The 9,491-nt window shown below is 37.1% G+C and overlaps 1 pseudogene; it reads right to left on the bottom strand.

The window, feature by feature from the left end:
* Window positions 1–730: 730 nt before the first annotated feature.
* On the bottom strand, window positions 731–9,239 carry LOC141827033 (uncharacterized; annotated as a pseudogene).
* Between the last annotated feature and the right edge of the window lie 252 nt (window positions 9,240–9,491).

Genomic DNA, 9,491 nt, shown 5'->3' with positions numbered 1-9,491 from the left:
TCCTTAGGGCAAGTTTGTTGAGGTCTCGAAGTCGATACAAACCCACCACTTGCCCTCGGGCTTGGGTACCAACACTATATTTGCGAGCCAGAGTCAGAAATTGAACTTCTCGGATGTGTCCAGCCTCGAGGAGTTTAGCAACTTCGGTATGGATTACCTTATCTTGCTCTGGTCCAAAGTGTCATTTTTTCTACCAAACTGGTCGAGACTTGGGGAGGACGTTGAGCCGATGTTCCATTACGGTGGATGCCACTCCCGTGACTTCATGGGGAGCCCAGGGAATACATCATTGTTCTGAATGAGGCAGGCAACCAACTCTGCTTTTAGCTCGGGCGTCAGGTCGGCTGAGATTTGGGTGACTCTGTAAGGTAGACCAGGCACAACCTATACTTATTCTTTCTCGTGTGGCACTATTGAATAGGTGTCTTTTGTAAAGAGTGCACTTCTTCCCTTGAAGTTCTCTGCATCTTTCAAAGATTAGTCCAAACCATTGTGGTGTAGCATTTTCGGGCGATGGCTTAATCTCCATTGACTGAGCTGATTTGGTCGGCCACCGAGAACTTTAACTTCTGGTGAAAAGTGGATACTACTGCTTGGAATGCACTGAGCGTTGGTCTTCCCAAAATGACATTGTAAGAGGAAGGGTGTCTACCACTATGAAGATGGTGCTCTGAGTTCACCGTAAAGGTTCCTAACCTAAAGAAAGAGGGAGGTTGATTTGGCCTAACAGTTATATTTCATGTCCACTGAATCCGAATAGAGCTGTCGACATGGATTTTAATTCTTCTTGGTCGATTTGCATCTGATTGATGGCTTCTTTGAATAATACATTGACAGAGCTACCAGTATCAACGAATACTCTAGCCACGTCATAATTTGCTATTACTGCATGAATCACCAAGGCATCATCGTGAGGAGTGGAGACTCCTCCCAAATCTTGTGGTCCAAAACTAATGATGGACCCTTTCTCTTGACTCCTCTTGGTGCTTATGTCATAACTTTCCAGGCTTTGGTCGTGAGCTTTCCTTGCTCGATTAGAGTCTCCGTCAGTAGAACCACCTGAGATCATGTTGATTACACCACGGTGAGGTGTGTTGCTTAAGTGATTCACATCCAAGTTTGGACGATCTTCCCGTTGGTCATCCTGATGACATCAGTTAGGAGAACATCATTGTGAGGGTTCTATTTCCTGGTATTAGGGAGGACTGAATTGATGTTGATCCGATCTATTTTTGCAAGATAAGCGAGTCATCGCACCGTGAATATTTGCAAGATAAGCGCTTGACTGTTGAAGGGGAGGTCTTCCTTTCTTGTTGTTTCTCCTTTATGACTCGAGCTGACTTCTTGAGCTAATTGTCGACATTCATTAGTGTTATTATTATGTGATTGATGATACGTACAAAAATGAACATGCCCTTTAGGAGGGATTTGGGTTGGTATTTCTTCAGGAATAGGATGGGAGGCCACGATCTGCACCGTGCGCCCTTCTCGTCGAGGTGGCAGTAATTAAATTGTGATGTGGCTTTACTCATTGGCATGGATTGGGAAGGTTTCTTCTCTGACTAGGGAGTAATTGAGTTGTCGTCTCGGCGAGCGAGCTGTGTCTCTTTTAGATGTATGTATTTTTCAGCACGTTCGAGCAATCTAGCATAATTCACCGGTGGTTTTTTCACCAAGGATCGGAAGAATTCTCCATCTACCAGGCCTTGAGAAAAGGCGCTGGTTAACACTTCCGAGGGAGTTGAAGGGACGCCCCAAATGACTTATCGAATCATTAGATATATTCTCCAAGAGTTTCCCGAGGCTTCTATTTCATGGTAAACAAATTCAAAGGTGTTTTGGTACCTTTTTCTATTGGCAAATTGATGGAGGAATGAAACTTTAAAATCTACAAAGGAATGAATGGACGAGATCGGAAGGTAGTTGAACCACCTCTGGGCAGAGCCCGACAAGGTGGTTAGGAAGACAGACATTTAACCCCATTCGGGTATTGATGTAGTAGAGCAACATTCTCAAAATGACATAAATGATCTTCAGGATCAGATGACCCTGTGTATTTCCCTAATTGTGGTTGTTGAAAGTGTCTGAGGCAACTCTTGTTCAAGAACTTTCCAAGAGAAAGGTGTTTGGGGTATGCTTACCTCATTAGTAGTTATTATTTTGCCTTTGTGATCCTGTAGGGGTGTTCTAGCTCTTGACTTGTGTGAATCCTCGTCCGAAAAAGTTGCCACTTTGTTAAGAGAGTTCATAATGGGTATGCCCCCTCCTAATGGTAGTGGCACTTTTCTAGGTGGAGAAGGATCTTCTAGTGAAGGAAGAGGAGCTCATAAAGGAGGTAACAATGAGTGTTATTGTAATACCTTTAACATCGCTTGGGATACTAGTTCATTAATCTTCTTGAACGTGAAGGTCATTGCTTTGCCATAGCTTTTCTCTTCAGTGGAGCCATGATCGCCAGTAGTTATTCTAGTGTTAACCATCGCAGCGTCTCAGCTCAGACTTCCCACAGACTGCACCAATTTATTCTAGCAAAATATCATAGATGACCAACCCATCAGTCAATGAACTACTGACGTGCACACCCCTCGATGATGCTCATCCTGAAAAAGAGAGTTAGAATGACACTGGGGGTGGATCTCGACAAACCACTCTGATGCTCAAGTTAGAGTTTTGCATGAGGAAGGAGATTAAAGACTTGGTGAAATTAGAGTTGTGTGTGCATACCTGTGCCCATGAGTATGAGCAACCTTTTATAGAGCTGTCTATATCCATTTTAGATATTTTTTGAAATGAGCATTCCAATTTAGAAAGGTTCCGAAACACTTGTTCCAATCGCCCATGCCTTCCAAGATATTTTTTTTAGTTTTTCAAGAGAAATTAGATATTTTCTGAAATGTGCATTCCAATCTAGAAAGGTTGCAAAACACTTGTTCCAATCACTCATGTCTTCCAGGATATTTTCTTGATTTTTTCAAAGAAATAGTCTTAGGGTTTCCTAATCTTGCGAGCAAATCAGTTCCCTAAACTAGGCCTGAGACTGGGATGGTGTCTGTGTAAGAAGCCGAGGTAGGGACCCAAGACTGGGAAGAGATCCGCACATGAGGCGGAGCAGATTCTGAGGTCAGGACCTGAGGTGGGAAAGAGGGTGGCACTTGAGGCTAAACAAACCATGAGGTCGGAACCTGAGGCTGGAAAGAGGGCGACACTTGAGGCCGAACAGACCCCGAGGTTAGAATCTGAGGTTGGAAAGAGGCGACACTTGAGGTTGAGTAGAACTCTGAGGTCGGGACCTGAGATCGAGACTTGAGGTTGAGACCTAAGGCTAAAAAGAGGTCATCATTTGAGGTCGAGTAGAACTCCAAGGTCAGGACTCGAGACCTGGACTTGAGGTCGGGACTTGATGCTGGAAGGAGGTCGGCACATGAGACCAAGCAGGCTCTAAGATCAAGGCCTGTGGCCAAGTAGAGGCTGAGGTCGAGGCCCGAGACCAAGTTTTGTCTGTCCTAATAGCTTTACAATAGATTACCCCGCCCACAAAAAATAAATTCAATTTTTACTTTGCTTTCCATGGTGTTTAATGATATCTGCATCACAATATAAGAATAGGAGAAAGTGATGAGTTAAAGATAATGAGAATTTACTCTCCCTTTGATTACTCATGGACAAGATCACAAACCTCAAAGAGTGGAATGCCTCCGACCATGACAAATTCATCTTTGAATTGACCCTTAGGGAGACGGAATAAACAAGGTAAATTTAATCAAATTTTAGATAGTTTAAGAAGTGATACTCAAACTGAAAACCTAAAGTTGAATACTTTCCCACTATTTTAAATGGGCATTGCGTTAGAAGTAGAGCTAAGGAAGTCAAATGGTTGTTTGACATCGAGAGGCCTATAATGTGTTTGCATCCAAACCCTTAAAAAGAGATGACTAAGTTGGTTTAGAAGTATGAGTCACAAAATTTAAGTGAAACAAACAAAGTAAATGCAACCTCGCGTTCCAATGAATATCTCAAAAATTATTTTACCAAATCAAACTGTGAAGGAAATGAATTGGACACCTTAGTTTTCTGTGATAAACAAGCATGGTCATAAGCTCAACAATGAAAACATTGATAACGCATTTACGAGATGGAGAACAAAATTGTACTTTTAGTCCTGATCCAAATAGTTTTGAAGTAAAAAAGATATCATTATAGATTTAAAATGTTAAAAGAAGTTTAGAAATTCCAAATGGTTAAACTCAAAAACACTCATAACACAATGTTCTAATATTCTTTTCGGTCCAACCCGTCATTGAAACTCTTCATCGTTAACTCTTTTAAGTTTTAGCAACCTCTCATAAACATTCACACTCAAATTTGTAATTTGGTAAACATGAAAAAGAAATTTTTCCTAGAGCCGAGTAATCATAAGAAAATAGTTAATTACTAGCCAAATAATAGCGGATTTGGAACCGAAATATAAGAGTTGAGGAAAGAAATCAAACTACAAACTAGTCTTTATGTTGGAAAAGAATGTGCTTCACATCTTCTAAATGGATGTTAGGTATAAACTCTACCATAAGCATTCTTGTGCAGGATCGACAAAAATGAACATGCTTCGACAAAGAAGTAGAAAGTATGAGATAATGTGCATTTAGTTAGTGCATCCATTGTATGATAATGTACACAAAAAAAAGTGCTATAAGATATACAGAAGGCATTTGTCCATTGAAATTGCAAAAAATTACAACATGTGTAGACTACTTAATAAAGTACTAGAATTACTCAGTATATCCGTATCTATGATACATGTACAAAATCTTTGTACATTGCATGCTCTACACATCCATTCATTCATTCTTTTGGTAGTTGTAGTTACTATCATTTGTACTTTCTTGGTTTATTACAAATTGTTAATTAAGTCAAAAGCATGAATTATAAAAAGGTTCCCTTTAAAGTTGTTGGTCATATACAAAGAAGACATTGAATTTTTATGAAATTGTTTACCTAAGAATAAACTAAGAATTAGTCATTATGAGATTTAAGATAAATGTTACCCAAATATTCAGATAGAAACCATTCGCGAGCTCCCCAAGTAGATAAGCAGAGAATCATAGGCCCACTAAAGCCCCAATTGGTCACTAGCATAGGTTCAACCTACATAAGTCATATATTATTTTGGAATATAGTAAAAACAAATTGATATGTAAAATAGTCATACTACATGCCTATGTATATTCGGCAAGTTCTTCGGAATATTTTTCAGTTTCAACATTGCTTTAACTTTAGGAAATGTGACCTAGTAATAGAATATAGAAAAACGTGAAGTCCTTGAAGGGCTAAGAAAAACAACCATCATGTTACATGATGCATAAGTTTGTAAACTTGAACATAGTGGTTTAATATTGTAAATTGGTTTTATTATAGGATATTTGTAGAATTTTAAACAGTGCATGATGAAATCATCATGCGACCCTGAGACAGGATGAATAGGATGGAGGATTTCTTAGTGGAGGATATTTTGTAGATGTTTAAATAGTTGATGATGAAATTTGACATGAGACCATTAAACAAGATGAATAGGATGGAGGATTCCTATCTTGCACCTTCCTGTTAAACCAAAGAGAATAGAGGATTATTTGATTACTTTTCTCGTAGTCAAGAAAAAAGGACTTCTAAACTAGATCGAGAACCTTAAAGGTACATTGTTGAAGAAATGATACCTACTTAAAGAAAAGATCATAAAATTTGCAGAGTGGGCAATGAACTATTAGCTAAAAATCCTGAGGTTACACAATGGAAAACTTCTGTGATGAGCAAACTGTACTAATACTTGCAACAATGGAAAGATTTTGATACTTAAATTGCATGATATGATACTAAAGTATTTGAGATATGCTTTGAGAAAGACAATGGAAAGATGAGATATCTCTCTAGCTCATCATCTGAGTCCCTTTAAATTATGTGTATAGACTAATGAACAACATAGAAACTATTAAATATTTTAAAATTCAAGTCCATTGTGTAGTAAATAGTTCATTTTTTCAGACAAACTAAGACAATAAATGATGGTATATTGAAATTGGAAATAAATAGAACTACCTTTGTCTGCAAAATAAATTTCCCAAAGATAACCTTTACAACAAAAAAATACTATTAAAAGACTCCATGTATAAGTACCCTTGACAAACTTGATAATTTTGTATCCTCAACTTTAAAGGTGAATAGGATGGGAACTAGGTCGATTATAGAATGACCAAGTTGGACAACAATTTTGTAGCCATGTTAAAGAACTACTAATATCATGTATCATAGAAGTCTAGTTTTTACATACAAAGAAAAAAATATGTATAAAATTACAAATTACAAACTTGTCGACGGCTCCCAAGTGGCCATTAATACATAATCAACCTTAAAGTGTTCGACTAGATCCATTGTTCTTTTCTCCACCTTTAGAAGAAATTACCCACTATCACATAAAGACACCTTCAAAACTGTTTTTCCCATTTGTAGTACAACTTAAAAAAGAAAATTCTATTTCAAAGAATGCAAAAAAAGAATCATTAAGATGCATTCACAAAAAGTGAGAAACATAACAATTAACTAATGTATGTACAAGTTAAATTAATAAATAAAGGTATGACAAATTTAACTTATAAAATTAGTGAAGAATTGAAGCAAATTATAATTTGCCAAAATTCATTGAACAATTTTATTTGTTTATATGTAAATGATTCTAGCTTTGAACATAATTTTTAAAATATTACAAATATCCAATTAATAATTAGATGAAAAAAAGATCATACCTTGTTGTAGGGATAGAAAAGTCTCTAGCATGCAAGACCATTCTCATACATGTTTCCAAATGAGAAGAGCAAAACAATGGGTAACCAGAAAGATAGAGGAAGGCATGATATAAGGAGCCACAGCATGAGAAGGATTAGGTTGTCTGAGAAGATAATGAGGAAAATCTTATTTTAATTTCTTCAAAATAAGAGAACAGAAAGAGAAAGAGAAGGAAATAAGAGGTAGGGAGAAAGAATGACAAAACCCAAATGACTATGGTTTCCTTCAACTACTTGAAGATCTCATCAATTTGCTAGCTACATATGTAAAAGCAAGGAATGACTAAAATGATCCAAGTTAGTTGAGTATGAAAACATATTACCAAGAAAAGAATAAGTGCATGCGATCATTTTAGAAAAGGTATCAGATGCCACATCTTCATTGGTAAAGAAAAGAATACCTCCATGCCTCTTTGCTTCGTTGAGAAGGCAATCTACAATAGATGATGAGTTGTTGCTAATGGGGAAAACTCTTCCATCATCTTTTGTCTGAACTTTATTGTAATAAAAAGAATAGAACTGTCTTAACAATGACAATCATACACCAAATATGGAGAATAGAGTAGATATTTCTAAATAAAACCTTAAGCTTAACCCCATGATCAGAAAACCAGCATATTGTGTCCTTTGGTCCATGAATGTTGACCCACCTAGTGGGATAAAATTTGATTGTTGTTGTTGTTGGTCCATGAATGTTGAAAAAAGAGTGATGTTGGATTATTTTGGAGGTGGAAGATTAGAAGGAATTGTAGAGGAAACAAGCACGAGAAATCAGAAACGAAGAGAAGCTGCCACCGTCTCTAGGTTTTTGCCGAAAAAGAAAAATTTATTCAATAATCAAAAGTCATCCAAAAATAATTAAACAAGCATATAAATAGACCTTAAACAAAACCCTAACTTGCAAAAGTCAAAAATACTCTCAAACCCTAAAAATAGAAAATTATTATAAATAGTAAAAAAAATTAAGAGCCTCTGAAAAGGAACTAAACTATATCTAATGGGCCCAAAAGTGAGATGGTATAGGTTTCTCTTGATAGTGAATAGAGATCTCTAAAAGAGCTTCGATTAGCAACTGACCACGCCTCGTTTTAATACCCGAGACAAAAGTTATAACCTGTTGAAGCTTGGCTCTTCCTGCGTGAGCCCTACATCAGTCGTCCTGGGTTGAAAAAAAATTCATCCTCGAGTTTATAACTGTATCATTCACATCCATAGAACAAGGACTCAAGTGCTTCATATTAAAGACATCAAAAGTCTTCTAGTGACTCAGAAGGCACAACATGTATGCATTGTTATTGATCTTCTGTAGTATCTCACACAGTCTAATTTTCCAATCTTTAAGTTTATTATACTAGCTAATAGGGAAATGATTACGAGTTAATTCAACCCAAACATAATCACCAACATTAAAAAGTACCTAATTATGATTACTGTTAACCCGAGTCTTGTCCTTGGTATTGTTTTCATGAATATCCAGTTTCATTTGCTCATAAACGCCTAAAGATCCTTTGCTTTAGGGCTAAATCATCCTTTACGGGGAACAAGAGTAAAATCCAGCATCCTGAATGTGTTACGCCCATAGACAATCTCAAAAGGATTCAAACTTGTGGTCTTGTTTCTTGATCAATTATAGGCAAATTTTGCTTAAGGTAATGCTAAATTCCACTGCTTCAACTTAGTTCCTATCAGACACCTCAGAAGATTGTCCAAACTTTGATTCACCATCTCACCCTTACCATCTATCTGGAGATGGTATGCACTGCTAAAGTTCAACTATGTTTTCAGTTTCCCCTATAAGCTCTTCCAGAAATGAATGATGAACTTGGTATCAAGATCTAAAGTTATAGATCTAGGAACAACATGAAAATGCACGATCTCCTTAAAGTAAAGATGGGTAATCCGGACAATATTCATAGTCTTTTTTTAAGCTACAAAATGTGTCATCTTAAAAAACCTATCAACCACAATTAAAATAGAATCTGAGGTTCGTTGGGTGCAGTGTAAACCCAAAATAAAATTCAGGCTAACATCGAACCAAGGAGTTTCAAGAACAAGTAAAGGAGTGTACAAGCCTGCATTGGTTAGATTTCCCTTAAACCACTAGCATACATAACATTGGTCTACAAAGTGAGCAACATCACTGGTCAACTTAGACCAATAAAAATTATTAGAGATAAGGGCAAGTGTCTTATCACGACCAAAGTGACCCTCATTATGAAGCTCACTAATAATTTGTTACCTCAATGAACAATCTCGAACACACAACTGCAATCCACGAAACAGATAACCATTATGTAAAATAAAATCATGCTGGTGACCATCTTATACCTCTTGAAATATCCTTTTGAATGAATGATTAGTTGTGTACATGTCAGTGAAAACCTCAAAGGTTGCAACCTTGATACTCATGGTGGTAAGTAATGAAGAGTAACGACTCAGGGATCTATAACACGGTTTAGGCTCCCTACTTGGTGTCTCAGCATAAAACTGAACTCCTGCAAATAAGCCACCAACTTGGCATGTTGCTACTTAGCTTGTATTGACCATCGATGTACTTCAAGGCTTCGTGATCAGTAAACAGAATGAACACCTTCTATACTAGGTAGTAACACCAATGTTTCAAGGACTGAATAATGAAATAGAACTCCAAGTTGTAAGTAG

Source organism: Curcuma longa, chromosome 1 (genome assembly GCF_044706935.1).
Source record: "Curcuma longa cultivar G26 ecotype Majalengka, Jawa Barat chromosome 1, ITB_CL_G26_1.1, whole genome shotgun sequence".
NCBI classification, from domain to species: domain Eukaryota; kingdom Viridiplantae; phylum Streptophyta; class Magnoliopsida; order Zingiberales; family Zingiberaceae; genus Curcuma; species Curcuma longa.
The sequence above is the reverse complement of the archived record's forward strand: the minus strand, read 5'-3'. Positions and strand labels throughout refer to the sequence as shown.